The sequence below is a fragment of the Theobroma cacao genome, chromosome 9, assembly GCF_053813885.1.
Source record: "Theobroma cacao isolate CCN51 chromosome 9, ASM5381388v1, whole genome shotgun sequence".
In the NCBI taxonomy this organism is placed as follows: domain Eukaryota; kingdom Viridiplantae; phylum Streptophyta; class Magnoliopsida; order Malvales; family Malvaceae; genus Theobroma; species Theobroma cacao.
Window position 1 is genome coordinate 28398034 of NC_142647.1, and position 17095 is coordinate 28415128.

Sequence of the window (17095 nt, forward strand, 5' to 3'; positions counted from 1 at the left end):
TTAAAACAGAATATAATTGAATGTTTACCTCGAGAAACGTGAAGCGAAAGCCATCTATTGACAAGAAAAGTGCATTTATAGTCACTCATTCCTTTGAAAGCGTTATTATTGGTTTTAAATGGATTTATAATCTCATTATGGATTTTAAGTTCAATTTTCTTATAATTTTGGTTAAAACAGAATATAATTGAATGTTTACCTCGAGAAAGGTGACGCGAATGCCATCCATTGACAAGGAAAGTTTAGTTATAGTCGCTCATGCCTTCGGAAGCCTTACTAATCGCTTTAAATGCTTTTATAGTCTCATTATTGATTTTAAGTTGAATATTCTTTCTTTTTTGGTTAACAAAGATTGTAATTGAATGTTTGCCTCTAGAAACGTGAAGCGAAAGCCATCTATTGACAAGAAAAGTTCATTTATAGTCACTCATTCCTTTGAAAGCGTTATTATAGGTTTTAAATGGATTTATAATCTCATTATTGATTTTAAGTTCAATTTTCTTATAATTTTGTTTAAAACAGAATATAATTGAATGTTTACCTCGAGAAATGTGACGCGAAAGCCATCCATTGACAACAAAAGTTTATTTATAGCCACTCATGCCTTCGAAAGCCTTATTACCCGCTTTAAATAGTTTTATAGTCTCATTATTGATTTTAAGTTGAATATTCTTACATTTTTGGTTAAAAGAGATTATAATTGAATGTTAGCCTCGGGAAACGTGAAGCGAAAGCCATCTATTGACAAGAAACGTTCATTTATAGTCACTCATTCCTTTGAAAGCGTTATTATTGGTTTTAAATGGATTTATAATCTCATTCTGAATTTTAAGTTCAATTTTCTAATAATTTTTGTTAAAACAGAATATAATTGAATGTTTACCTCGGGCAACGTGAAGCGAAAGCCATCTATTGACAAGAAAAGTTCATTTATAGTCACTCATTCCTTTAAAAGCGTTATTATTGGTTTTAAATGGATTTATAATCTCATTATTGATTTTAAGTTCAATTTTCTTATAATTTTGTTTAAAACAGAATATAATTGAATGATTGCCTCGAGAAACATGACGCGAAAACCATCCATTGACAACAAAAGTTTATTTATAGTCACTCATGCTTTCGGAAGCCTTATTACTCGCTTTAAATAGTTTTATAGTCTCATTGTTGATTTTAAGTTGAATATTCTTACATTTTTGGTTAACAAAGATTGTAATTGAATGTTAGCCTCGGGACATGTGAAGCGAAAGCCATCTATTGACAAGAAAAGTTCATTTATAGTCACTCATTCCTTTAAAAGCGTTATTATTGGTTTTAAATGGATTTATAATCTCATTATGGATTTTAAGTTCAATTTTCTTATAATTTTGGTTAAAACAGAATATAATTGAATGTTTACCTCGAGAAACGTGAAGCGAAAGCCATCTATTGACAAGAAAAGTGCATTTATAGTCACTCATTCCTTTGAAAGCGTTATTATTGGTTTTAAATGGATTTATAATCTCATTATGGATTTTAAGTTCAATTTTCTTATAATTTTGGTTAAAACAGAATATAATTGAATGTTTACCTCGAGAAACGTGAAGCGAAAACCATCTATTGACAACAAAAGTTCATTTATAGTCACTCATTCCTTTGAAAGCGTTATTATTGGTTTTAAATGGATTTATAATCTCATTATGGATTTGAAGTTCAATTTTCTTATAATTTTGGTTAAAACAGAATATAATTGAATGTTTACCTCGAGAAAGGTGAAGCGAAAGCCATCCATTGACAAGAAAAGTTTATTTATAGTCACTTATTCCTTCAGAAGCCTTATTACTCGCTTTAAATGCTTTTATAGTCTCATTATTGATTTTAAGTTGAATATTCTTTCATTTTTGGTTAACAAAGATTGTAATTGAATGTTTGCCTCTAGAAACGTGAAGCGAAAGCCATCTATTGACAAGAAAAGTTCATTTATAGTCACTCATTCCTTTGAAAGCGTTATTATTAGTTTTAAATGGATTTATAATCTCATTATGGATTTTAAGTTCAATTTTCTTATAATTTTGGTTAAAACAGACTATAATTGAATGTTTACCTCGAGAAACGTGAAGCGAAAACCATCTATTGACAAGAAAAGTTCATTTATAGTCACTCATTCCTTTGAAAGCGTTATTATTGGTTTTAAATGGATTTATAATCTCATTATGGATTTTAAGTTCAATTTTCTTATAATTTTGTTTAAAACAGAATATAATTGAATGTTTACCTCGAGAAATGTGACGCGAAAGCCATCCATTGACAACAAAAGTTTATTTATAGCCACTCATGCCTTCGAAAGTCTTATTACCCGCTTTAAATAGTTTTATAGTCTCATTATTGATTTTAAGTTGAATATTCTTACATTTTTGGTTAAAAGAGATTATAATTGAATGTTAGCCTCGGGAAACGTGAAGCGAAAGCCATCTATTGACAAGAAAAGTTCATTTATAGTCACTCATTCCTTTGAAAGCGTTATTAATGGTTTTAAATGGATTTATAATCTCATTATGGATTTTAAGTTCAATTTTCTTATAATTTTGGTTAAAACAGAATATAATTGAATGTTTACCTCGAGAAACGTGAAGCGAAAGCCATCTATTGACAAGAAAAGTGCATTTATAGTCACTCATTCCTTTGAAAGCGTTATTAATGGTTTTAAATGGATTTATAATCTCATTATGGATTTTAAGTTCAATTTTCTTATAATTTTGGTTAAAACAGAATATAATTGAATGTTTACCTCGAGAAACGTGAAGCGAAAACCATCTATTGACAAGAAAAGTTCATTTATAGTCACTCATTCCTTTGAAAGCGTTATTATTGGTTTTAAATGGATTTATAATCTCATTATGGATTTTAAGTTCAATTTTCTTATAATTTTGGTTAAAACAGAATATAATTGAATGTTTACCTCGAGAAAGGTGACGCGAATGCCATCCATTGACAAGGAAAGTTTAGTTATAGTCGCTCATGCCTTCGGAAGCCTTACTAATCGCTTTAAATGCTTTTATAGTCTCATTATTGATTTTAAGTTGAATATTCTTTCTTTTTTGGTTAACAAAGATTGTAATTGAATGTTTACCTCGGGAAAAGTGAAGCGAAAGCCATCTATTGACAAGAAAAGTTCATTTATAGTCACTCATTCCTTTGAAAGCGTTATTATTGGTTTTAAATGGATTTATAATCTTATTATTGATTTTAAGTTCAATTTTCTTATAATTTTGGTTAAAACAAAATATAATTGAATATTTACCTCGGGCAACGTGAAGCGAAAGCCATCTATTGGCAAGAAAAGTTCATTTATAGTCACTCATTCCTTTGAAAGCGTTATTATTGGTTTTAAATGGATTTATAATCTCATTATTGATTTTAAGTTCAATTTTCTTACAATTTTGTTTAAAACAGAATATAATTGAATGTTTGCCTCGTGAAACATGACGCGAAAACCATCCATTGACAACAAAAGTTTATTTATAGTAACTCATGCCTTCGGAAGCCTTATTACTCGCTTTAAATAGTTTTATAGTCTCATTGTTGATTTTAAGTTGAATATTCTTACATTTTTGGTTATCAAAGATTGTAATTGAATGTTTGCCTCGGGAAACTTGAAGCGAAAGCCATCTATTGACAAGAAAAGTTCATTTATAGTCACTCATACCTTTGAAAGCGTTATTGTTGGTTTTAAATGGATTTATAATCTCATTATTGATTTGAAGTTCAATTTGCTTAGACTTTTTGTTAAAACAGAATATAATTGAATGTTTGCCTCGAGAAACATGACGTGAAAGCCATCCATTGACAAGGAAAGTTTAGTTGTAGTCACTCATGCCTTCGGAAGCCTTATTAATCGCTTTAAATGCTTTTATAGTCTCATTATTGATTTTAAGTTGAATATTCGTACATTTTTGGTTAACAAAGATTGTAATTGAATGTTTGCCTCGAGAAACATGAAGCGAAAGCCATCAATTGATAAGAAAAGTTCATTTATAGTCACTCATTCCTTTGAAAGCGTTATTATTGGTTTTAAATGGATTTATAATCTCATTATTGATTTTAAGTTTAATTTTCTTACAATTTTGTTTAAAACAGAATATAATTGAATGATTGCCTCGAGAAACATGACGCGAAAACCATCCATTGACAACAAAAGTTTATTTATAGTCACTCATGCTTTCGGAAGCCTTATTACTCGCTTTAAATAGTTTTATACTCTCATTGTTGATTTTAAGTTGAATATTCTTACATTTTTGGTTAACAAAGATTGTAATTGAATGTTTGCCTAGGGAAACGTGAAGCGAAACCCATCTATTGACAAGAAAAGTTCATTTATAATCACTCATTCCTTTGAAAGCGTTATTATTGGTTCTAAATGGATTTATAATCTCATTATGGATTTTAAGTTCAATTTTCTTATAATTTTGGTTAAAACAGAGTATAATTGACTGTTTACCTCGAGAAACGTGAAGCGAAAGCCACCTATTGACAAGAAAAGTGCATTTATAGTCACTCATTCCTTTGAAAGCGTTATTATTGGTTTTAAATGGATTTATAATCTCATTATGGATTTTAAGTTCAATTTTCTTATAATTTTGGTTAAAACAGAATATAATTGAATGTTTACCTCGAGAAACGTGAAGCGAAAACCATCTATTGACAAGAAAAGTTCATTTATAGTCACTCATTCCTTTGAAAGCGTTATTATTGGTTTTAAATGGATTTATAATCTCATTATGGATTTGAAGTTCAATTTTCTTATAATTTTGGTTAAAACAGAATATAATTGAATGTTTACCTCGAGAAAGGTGACGCGAATGCCATCCATTGACAACAAAAGTTTATTTATAGTCACTCATTCCTTCAGAAGCCTTATTACTCGCTTTAAATGCTTTTATAGTCTCATTATTGATTTTAAGTTGAATATTCTTTCATTTTTGGTTAACAAAGATTGTAATTGAATGTTTGCCTCTAGAAACGTGAAGCGAAAGCCATCTATTGACAAGAAAAGTTCATTTATAGTCACTCATTCCATTGAAAGCGTTATTATAGGTTTTAAATGGATTTATAATCTCATTATTGATTTTAAGTTCAATTTTCTTATAATTTTGTTTAAAACAGAATATAATTGAATGTTTACCTCGAGAAATGTGACGCGAAAGCCATCCATTGACAACAAAAGTTTATTTATAGCCACTCATGCCTTCGAAAGACTTATTACCCGCTTTAAATAGTTTTATAGTCTCATTATTGATTTTAAGTTGAATATTCTTAAATTTTTGGTTAAAAGAGATTATAATTGAATGTTAGCCTCGGGAAACGTGAAGCGAAAGCCATCTATTGACAAGAAAAGTTCATTTATAGTCACTCATTCCTTTGAAAGCGTTATTATTGGTTTTAAATGGATTTATAATCTCATTATGGATTTGAAGTTCAATTTTCTTATAATTTTGGTTAAAACAGAATATAATTGAATGTTTACCTCGAGAAAGGTGACGCGAATGCCATCCATTGACAACAAAAGTTTATTTATAGTCACTCATTCCTTCAGAAGCCTTATTACTCGCTTTAAATGCTTTTATAGTCTCATTATTGATTTTAAGTTGAATATTCTTTCATTTTTGGTTAACAAAGATTGTAATTGAATGTTTGCCTCTAGAAACGTGAAGCGAAAGCCATCTATTGACAAGAAAAGTTCATTTATAGTCACTCATTCCATTGAAAGCGTTATTATAGGTTTTAAATGGATTTATAATCTCATTATTGATTTTAAGTTCAATTTTCTTATAATTTTGTTTAAAACAGAATATAATTGAATGTTTACCTCGAGAAATGTGACGCGAAAGCCATCCATTGACAACAAAAGTTTATTTATAGCCACTCATGCCTTCGAAAGACTTATTACCCGCTTTAAATAGTTTTATAGTCTCATTATTGATTTTAAGTTGAATATTCTTAAATTTTTGGTTAAAAGAGATTATAATTGAATGTTAGCCTCGGGAAACGTGAAGCGAAAGCCATCTATTGACAAGAAAAGTTCATTTATAGTCACTCATTCCTTTGAAAGCGTTATTATTGGTTTTAAATGGATTTATAATCTCATTATGGATTTTAAGTTCAATTTTCTTATAATTTTGGTTAAAACAGAATATAATTGAATGTTTGCCTCGAGAAACGTGAAGCGAAAACCATCTATTGACAAGAAAAGTTCATTTATAGTCACTCATTCCTTTGAAAGCGTTATTATTGGTTTTAAATGGATTTATAATCTCATTATGGATTTGAAGTTCAATTTTCTTATAATTTTGGTTAAAACAGAATATAATTGAATGTTTACCTCGAGAAAGGTGACGCGAATGCCATCCATTGACAAGAAAAGTTTATTTATAGTCACTCATTCCTTCAGAAGCCTTATTACTCGCTTTAAATGCTTTTATAGTCTCATTATTGATTTTAAGTTGAATATTCTTTCATTTTTGGTTAACAAAGATTGTAATTGAATGTTTGCCTCTAGAAACGTGAAGCGAAAGCCATCTATTGACAAGAAAAGTTCATTTATAGTCACTCATTCCTTTGAAAGCGTTATTATAGGTTTTAAATGGATTTATAATCTCATTATTGATTTTAAGTTCAATTTTCTTATAATTTTGTTTAAAACAGAATATAATTGAATGTTTACCTCGAGAAATGTGACGCGAAAGCCATCTATTGACAACAAAAGTTTATTTATAGCCACTCATGCCTTTGAAAGCCTTATTACCCGCTTTAAATAGTTTTATAGTCTCATTATTGATTTTAAGTTGAATATTCTTACATTTTTGGTTAAAACAGATTATAATTGAATGTTAGCCTCGGGAAACGTGAAGCGAAAGCCATCTATTGACAAGAAAAGTTCATTTATAGTCACTCATTCCTTTGAAAGCGTTATTAATGGTTTTAAATGGATTTATAATCTCATTATCGATTTTAAGTTGAATATTCTTACATTTTTGGTTAAAATAGATTATAATTGTATGTTAGCCTCGGGAAACTTGAAGCGAAACCCATCTATTGACAAGAAAAGTTCATTTATAGTCACTCATTCCTTTGAAAGCATTATTATTCGTTTTAAATGGATTTATAATCTCATTATGGATTTTAAGTTCAATTTTTTTATAATTTTGGTTAAAACAGAATATAATTGAATGTTTACCTCGAGAAACGTGAAGCGAAAGCCATCTATTGATAAGAAAAGTTCATTTATTGTCAGTCATTCCTTTGAAAGCGTTATTAATGGTTTTAAATGGATTTATAATCTCATTATTGATTTGAAGTTCAATTTTCTTAAAATTTTGGTTAAAACAGAATATAATTGAATGTTTGCCTCGAGAAACGTGACGCGAAAGCCATCCATTGACAAGGAAAGTTTAGTTATAGTCACTCATGCCTTCGGAAGCCTTATTAATCGCTTTATATGCTTTTATAGTCTCATTATTGATTGTAAGTTGAATATTCTTACATTTTTGGTTAACAAAGATTGTAATTGAATGTTTGCCTCGAGAAACGTGAAGCGAAAGCCATCTATTGAGAAGAAAAGTTCATTTATAGTCACTCATTCCTTTCAAAGCGTTATTATTGGTTTTAAATGGATTTATAATCTCATTATTGATTTTAAGTTCAATTTTCTTACAATTTTGTTTAAAACAGAATATAATTGAATGATTGCCTCGAGAAACATGACGCAAAAACCATCCATTGACAACCAAAGTTTATTTATAGTCACTCATGCCTTCGGAAGTTTTATTACTCGCTTTAAATAGTTTTATAGTCTCATTGTTGATTTTAAGTTGAATATTCTTACATTTTTGGCTAACAAAGATTGTAATTGAATGTTAGCGTCGGGAAACGTGAAGCGAAAGCCATCTATTGACAAGAAAAGTTCATTTATAGTCACTCATTCCTTTGAAAGCGTTATTATTGGTTTTAAATGGATTTATAATCTCATTATGGATTTTAAGTTCAATTTTCTTATAATTTTGGTTAAAACAGAATATAATTGAATGTTTACCACGAGAAACGTGAAGCGAAAGCCATCTATTGACAAGAAAAGTGCATTTATAGTCACTCATTCCTTTGAAAGCGTTATTATTGGTTTTAAATGGATTTATAGTCTCATTATGGATTTTAAGTTCAATTTTCTTATAATTTTGGTTAAAACAGAATATAATTGAATGTTTACCTCGAGAAACGTGAAGCGAAAACCATCTATTGATAAGAAAAGTTCATTTATAGTCACTCATTCCTTTGAAAACGTTATTATTGGTTTTAAATGGATTTATAATCTCATTATTGATTTTAAGTTCAATTTTCTTACAATTTTGGTTAAAACAGAATAAAATTGAATGTTTGCCTCGAGAAACGTGACGCGAAAGCCATCCATTGACAAGAAAAGTTTAGTTATATTCACTCATGCCTTCGGAAGCCTTATTAATCGCTTTAAATGCTTTTATAGTCTCATTAATTATTTTAAGTTGAATATTCTTACATTTTTGGTTAACAAAGATTGTAATTGAATATTTGCCTCGGGAAACATGAAGCGAAAGCCATCTACTGACAAGAAAAGTTCATTTATAGTCACTCATTCCTTTGAAAGCGTTATTATTGGTTTTAAATGGATTTATAAACTCATTATTGATTTTAAGTTCAATTTTCTTACAATTTTCGTTAAAACAGAATATAATTGAATGTTTGTCTCGAGAAACGTGACGCGAAAGCCATCCATTGACAAGGAAAGTTTAGTTATAGTCACTCATGCCTTCGGAAGCCTTATTAATCGCTTTAAATGCTTTTATAGTCTCGTTATTGATTTTAAGTTGAATATTCTTTCATTTTTGGTTAACAAAGATTGTAATTGAATGTTTTCCTCGGGAAACGTGAAGCGAAAGCCATCTATTGACAAGAAAAGTTCATTTATAGTCACTCATTCCTTTGAAAGCGTTATTATTGGTTTTAAATGGATTTATAATCTCATTATTGATTTTAAGTTTAATTTTCTTACAATTTTGTTTAAAACAGAATATAATTGAATGATTGCCTCGAGAAACATGACGCGAAAACCATCCATTGACAACAAAAGTTTATTTATAGTCACTCATGCTTTCGGAAGCCTTATTACTCGCTTTAAATAGTTTTATAGTCTCATTGTTGATTTTAAGTTGAATATTCTTACATTTTTGGTTAACAAAGATTGTAATTGAATGTTTGCCTAGGGAAACGTGAAGCGAAAGCCATCTATTGACAAGAAAAGTTCATTTATAATCACTCATTCCTTTGAAAGCGTTATTATTGGTTCTAAATGGATTTATAATCTCATTATGGATTTTAAGTTCAATTTTCTTATAATTTTGGTTAAAACAGAGTATAATTGACTGTTTACCTCGAGAAACGTGAAGCGAAAGCCATCTATTGACAAGAAAAGTGCATTTATAGTCACTCATTCCTTTGAAAGCGTTATTATTGGTTTTAAATGGATTTATAATCTCATTATTGATTTTAAGTTTAATTTTCTTACAATTTTGTTTAAAACAGAATATAATTGAATGATTGCCTCGAGAAACATGACGCGAAAACCATCCATTGACAACAAAAGTTTATTTATAGTCACTCATGCTTTCGGAAGCCTTATTACTCGCTTTAAATAGTTTTATAGTCTCATTGTTGATTTTAAGTTGAATATTCTTACATTTTTGGTTAACAAAGATTGTAATTGAATGTTTGCCTAGGGAAACGTGAAGCGAAAGCCATCTATTGACAAGAAAAGTTCATTTATAATCACTCATTCCTTTGAAAGCGTTATTATTGGTTCTAAATGGATTTATAATCTCATTATGGATTTTAAGTTCAATTTTCTTATAATTTTGGTTAAAACAGAGTATAATTGACTGTTTACCTCGAGAAACGTGAAGCGAAAGCCATCTATTGACAAGAAAAGTGCATTTATAGTCACTCATTCCTTTGAAAGCGTTATTATTGGTTTTAAATGGATTTATAATCTCATTATGGATTTTAAGTTCAATTTTCTTATAATTTTGGTTAAAACAGAATATAATTGAATGTTTACCTCGAGAAACGTGAAGCGAAAACCATCTATTGACAAGAAAAGTTCATTTATAGTCACTCATTCCTTTGAAAGCGTTATTATTGGTTTTAAATGGATTTATAATCTCATTATGGATTTGAAGTTCAATTTTCTTATAATTTTGGTTAAAACAGAATATAATTGAATGTTTACCTCGAGAAAGGTGACGCGAATGCCATCCATTGACAACAAAAGTTTATTTATAGTCACTCATTCCTTCAGAAGCCTTATTACTCGCTTTAAATGCTTTTATAGTCTCATTATTGATTTTAAGTTGAATATTCTTTCATTTTTGGTTAACAAAGATTGTAATTGAATGTTTGCCTCTAGAAACGTGAAGCGAAAGCCATCTATTGACAAGAAAAGTTCATTTATAGTCACTCATTCCTTTGAAAGCGTTATTATAGGTTTTAAATGGATTTATAATCTCATTATTGATTTTAAGTTCAATTTTCTTATAATTTTGTTTAAAACAGAATATAATTGAATGTTTACCTCGAGAAATGTGACGCGAAAGCCATCCATTGACAACAAAAGTTTATTTATAGCCACTCATGCCTTCGAAAGCCTTATTACCTGCTTTAAATAGTTTTATAGTCTCATTATTGATTTTAAGTTGAATATTCTTACATTTTTGGTTAAAACAGATTATAATTGAATGTTAGCCTCGGGAAACGTGAAGCGAAAGCCATCTATTGATAAGAAAAGTTCATTTATAGTCACTCATTCCTTTGAAAGCGTTATTAATGGTTTTAAATGGATTTATAATCTCATTATCGATTTTAAGTTGAATATTCTTACATTTTTGGTTGAAATAGATTATAATTGTATGTTAGCCTCGGGAAACATGAAGCGAAACCCATCTATTGACAAGAAAAGTTCATTTATAGTCACTCATTCCTTTGAAAGCATTATTATTCGTTTTAAATGGATTTATAATCTCATTATGGATTTTAAGTTCAATTTTTTTATAATTTTGGTTAAAACAGAATATAATTGAATGTTTACCTCGAGAAACGTGAAGCGAAAGCCATCTATTGATAAGAAAAGTTCATTTATTGTCAGTCATTCCTTTGAAAGCGTTATTAATGGTTTTAAATGGATTTATAATCTCATTATTGATTTGAAGTTCAATTTTCTTAAAATTTTGGTTAAAACAGAATATAATTGAATGTTTGCCTCGAGAAACGTGACGCGAAAGCCATCCATTGACAAGGAAAGTTTAGTTATAGTCACTCATGCCTTCGGAAGCCTTATTAATCGCTTTATATGCTTTTATAGTCTCATTATTGATTGTAAGTTGAATATTCTTACATTTTTGGTTAACAAAGATTGTAATTGAATGTTTGCCTCGAGAAACGTGAAGCGAAAGCCATCTATTGACAAGAAAAGTTCATTTATAGTCACTCATTCCTTTCAAAGCGTTATTTTTGGTTTTAAATGGATTTATAATCTCATTATTGATTTTAAGTTCAATTTTCTTACAATTTTGTTTAAAACAGAATATAATTGAATGATTGCCTCGAGAAACATGACGCGAAAACCATCCATTGACAACAAAAGTTTATTTATAGTCACTCATGCCTTCGGAAGTTTTATTACTCGCTTTAAATAGTTTTATAATCTCATTGTTGATTTTAAGTTGAATATTCTTACATTTTTGGCTAACAAAAATTGTAATTGAATGTTAGCGTCGGGAAACGTGAAGCGAAAGCCATCTATTGACAAGAAAAGTTCATTTATAGTCACTCATTCCTTTGAAAGCGTTATTATTGGTTTTAAATGGATTTATAATCTCATTATGGATTTTAAGTTCAATTTTCTTATAATTTTGGTTAAAACAGAATATAATTGAATGTTTACCTCGAGAAAGGTGACGCGAATGCCATCCATTGACAACAAAAGTTTATTTATAGTCACTCATTCCTTCAGAAGCCTTATTACTCGCTTTAAATGCTTTTATAGTCTCATTATTGATTTTAAGTTCAATATTCTTTCATTTTTCGTTAACAAAGATTGTAATTGAATGTTTGCCTCTAGAAACGTGAAGCGAAAGCCATCTATTGACAAGAAAAGTTCATTTATAGTCACTCATTCCTTTGAAAGCGTTATTATAGGTTTTAAATGGATTTATAATCTTATTATTGATTTTAAGTTCAATTTTCTTATAATTTTGTTTAAAACAGAATATAATTGAATGTTTACCTCGACAAATGTGACGCGAAAGCCATCCATTGACAACAAAAGTTTATTTATAGTCACTCATGCCTTCGAAAGCCTTATTAGCCGCTTTAAATAGTTTTATAGTCTCATTGTTGATTTTAAGTTGAATATTCTTACATTTTTGGTTAAAACAGATTATAATTGAATGTTAGCCTCGAGAAACGTGAAGCGAAAGCCATCTATTGACAAGAAAAGTTCATTTATAGTCACTCATTCCTTTGAAAGCGTTATTATAGGTTTTAAATGGATTTATAATCTCATTATTGATTTTAAGTTCAATGTTCTTAAAGTTTTGTTTAAAACAGAATATAATTGAATGATTGCCTTGAGAAACATGACGCGAAAACCATCCATTGACAACAAAAGTTTAGTTATAGTCACTCATGCCTTCGGAAGCCTTATTAATCGCTTTAAATGCTTTTATAGTCCCATTATTGATTTTAAGTTCAATATTCTTACATTTTTGGTTAAGAAAGATTGTAATTGAATGTTTGCCTCGAGAAACATGAAGCGAAAGCCATCAATTGACAAGAAAAGTTCATTTATAGTCACTCATTCCTTTGAAAGCGTTATTATTGGTTTTAAATGGATTTATAATCTCATTATTGATTTTAAGTTTAATTTTCTTACAATTTTGTTTAAAACAGAATATAATTGAATGATTGCCTCGAGAAACATGACGCGAAAACCATCCATTGACAACAAAAGTTTATTTATAGTCACTCATGCTTTCGGAAGCCTTATTACTCGCTTTAAATAGTTTTATAGTCTCATTGTTGATTTTAAGTTGAATATTCTTACATTTTTGGTTAACAAAGATTGTAATTGAATGTTTGCCTAGGGAAACGTGAAGCGAAAGCCATCTATTGACAAGAAAAGTTCATTTATAATCACTCATTCCTTTGAAAGCGTTATTATTGGTTCTAAATGGATTTATAATCTCATTATGGATTTTAAGTTCAATTTTCTTATAATTTTGGTTAAAACAGAGTATAATTGACTGTTTACCTCGAGAAACGTGAAGCGAAAGCCACCTATTGACAACAAAAGTGCATTTATAGTCACTCATTCCTTTGAAAGCGTTATTATTGGTTTTAAATGGATTTATAATCTCATTATGGATTTTAAGTTCAATTTTCTTATAATTTTGGTTAAAACAGAATATAATTGAATGTTTACCTCGAGAAACGTGAAGCGAAAACCATCTATTGACAAGAAAAGTTCATTTATAGTCACTCATTCCTTTGAAAGCGTTATTATTGGTTTTAAATGGATTTATAATCTCATTATGGATTTGAAGTTCAATTTTCTTATAATTTTGGTTAAAACAGAATATAATTGAATGTTTACCTCGAGAAAGGTGACGCGAATGCCATCCATTGACAACAAAAGTTTATTTATAGTCACTCATTCCTTCAGAAGCCTTATTACTCGCTTTAAATGCTTTTATAGTCTCATTATTGATTTTAAGTTGAATATTCTTTCATTTTTGGTTAACAAAGATTGTAATTGAATGTTTGCCTCTAGAAACGTGAAGCGAAAGCCATCTATTGACAAGAAAAGTTCATTTATAGTCACTCATTCCTTTGAAAGCGTTATTATAGGTTTTAAATGGATTTATAATCTCATTATTGATTTTAAGTTCAATTTTCTTATAATTTTGTTTAAAACAGAATATAATTGAATGTTTACCTCGAGAAATGTGACGCGAAAGCCATCCATTGACAACAAAAGTTTATTTATAGCCACTCATGCCTTCGAAAGCCTTATTACCCGCTTTAAATAGTTTTATAGTCTCATTATTGATTTTAAGTTGAATATTCTTACATTTTTGGTTAAAAGAGATTATAATTGAATGTTAGCCTCGGGAAACGTGAAGCGAAAGCCATCTATTGACAAGAAAAGTTCATTTATAGTCACTCATTCCTTTGAAAGCGTTATTATTGGTTTTAAATGGATTTATAATCTCATTATGGATTTTAAGTTCAATTTTCTTATAATTTTGGTTAAAACAGAATATAATTGAATGTTTGCCTCGAGAAACGTGACGCAAAAGCCATCCATTGACAAGAAAAGTTTAGTTATAGTCACTCATGCCTTCGGAAGCCTTATTAATCGCTTTAAATGCTATTATAGTCGCATTATTGATTTTAAGTTGAATATTCTTTCATTTTTGGTTAACAAAGATTGTAATTGAATTTTTGCCTCGGGAAACGTGAAGCGAAGGCCATATATTGACAAGAAAAGTTCATTTATAGTCACTCACTCCTTTGAAAGCGTTATTATTGATTTTAAATGGATTTATAATCTCATTATTGATTTTAAGTTCAATTTTCTTACAATTTTGTTTAAAACAGAATATAATTGAATATTTGCCTCGAGAAACTTGACGCGAAAGCCATCCGTTGACAACAATAGTTTATTTATAGTCACTCACGCCTTCGGAAGCCTTATTACTCGCTTTAAATAGTTTTATAGTCTCATTGTTGATTTTAAGTTGAATATTCTTACATTTTTGGTTAACAAAGATTGTAATTGAATGTTAGCCTTAGGACATGTGAAGCGAAACCCATCTATTGACAAGAAAAGTTCATTTACAGTCACTCATTCCTTTGAAAGCGTTATTATTGGTTTTAAATGGATTTATAGTCTCATTATGGATTTTAAGTTCAATTTTCTTATAATTTTGGTTAAAACAGAATATAATTGAATGTTTACCTCTAGAAACGTGAAGCGAAAACCATCTATTGATAAGAAAAATTCATTTATAGTTACTCATTCCTTTGAAACCGTTATTATTGGTTTTAAATGGATTTTAAATCTCATTATTGATTTTAAGTTCAATGTTCTTAAAATTTTGTTTAAAACAGAATATAATTGAATGATTGCCTTGAGAAACATGACGCGAAAACCATCCATTGACAACAAAAGTTTATTTATAGTCACTCATGCCTTCGGAAGCCTTATTACTCGCTTTAAATAGTTTTATAGTCTCATTGTTGATTTTAAGTTGAATATTCTTACATTTTTGGGTAACAAAGATTGTAATTGAAAGTTTGCCCCGGGAAACGTGAAGCGAAAGCCATCTATTGACAGAAAAGTTCATTTATTGTCACTCATTCCTTTGGAAGCGTTATTATTGGTTTTAAATGGATTTATAATCTCATTATGGATTTTAAGTTCAATTTTCTTATAATTTTGGTTAAAACAAAATATAATTGAATATTTACCTCGGACAACGTGAAGCGAAAGCCATCTATTGGCAAGAAAAGTTCATTTATAGTCACTCATTCCTTTGAAAGCGTTATTATTGGTTTTAAATTGATTTATAATCTCATTATTGATTTTAAGTTCAATTTTCTTACAATTTTGTTTAAAACAGAATATAATTGAATGTTTGCCTCGTGAAACATGACGCGAAAACCATCCATTGACAACAAAAGTTTATTTATAGTAACGCATGGCTTCGGAAGCCTTATTACTCGCTTTAAATAGTTTTATAGTCTCATTGTTGATTTTAAGTTGAATATTCTTACATTTTTGGTTATCAAAGATTGTAATTGAATGTTTGCCTCGGGAAACTTGAAGCGAAAGCCATCTATTGACAAGAAAAGTTCATTTATAGTCACTCATACCTTTGAAAGCATTATTGTTGGTTTTAAATGGATTTATAATCTCATTATTGATTTGAAGTTCAATTTGCTTAGAATTTTTGTTAAAACAGAATATAATTGAATGTTTGCCTCGAGAAACATGACGTGAAAGCCATCCATTGACAAGGAAAGTTTAGTTGTAGTCACTTATGCCTTCGGAAGCCTTATTAATCGCTTTAAATGCTTTTATAGTCTCATTATTGATTTTAAGTTGAATATTCGTACATTTTTGGTTAACAAAGATTGTAATTGAATGTTTTCCTCGAGAAACATGAAGCGAAAGCCATCAATTGACAAGAAAAGTTCATTTATAGTCACTCATTCCTTTGAAAGCGTTATTATTGGTTTTAAATGGATTTATAATCTCATTATTGATTTTAAGTTTAATTTTCTTACAATTTTGTTTAAAACAGAATATAATTGAATGATTGCCTCGAGAAACATGACGCGAAAACCATCCATTGACAACAAAAGTTTATTTATAGTCACTCATGCTTTCGGAAGCCTTATTACTCGCTTTAAATAGTTTTATAGTCTCATTGTTGATTTTAAGTTGAATATTCTTACATTTTTGGTTAACAAAGATTGTAATTGAATGTTTGCCTAGGGAAACGTGAAGCGAAAGCCATCTATTGATAAGAAAAGTTCATTTATAATCACTCATTCCTTTGAAAGCGTTATTATTGGTTCTAAATGGATTTATAATCTCATTATGGATTTTAAGTTCAATTTTCTTATAATTTTGGTTAAAACAGAGTATAATTGACTGTTTACCTCGAGAAACGTGAAGCGAAAGCCATCTATTGACAAGAAAAGTGCATTTATAGTCACTCATTCCTTTGAAAGCGTTATTATTGGTTTTAAATGGATTTATAATCTCATTATGGATTTTAAGTTCAATTTTCTTATAATTTTCGTTAAAACTGAATATAATTGAATGTTTACCTCGAGAAACGTGAAGCGAAAACCATCTATTGACAAGAAAAGTTCATTTATAGTCACTCATTCCTTTGAAAGCGTTATTATTGGTTTTAAATGGATTTATAATCTCATTATGGATTTGAAGTTCAATTTTCTTATAATT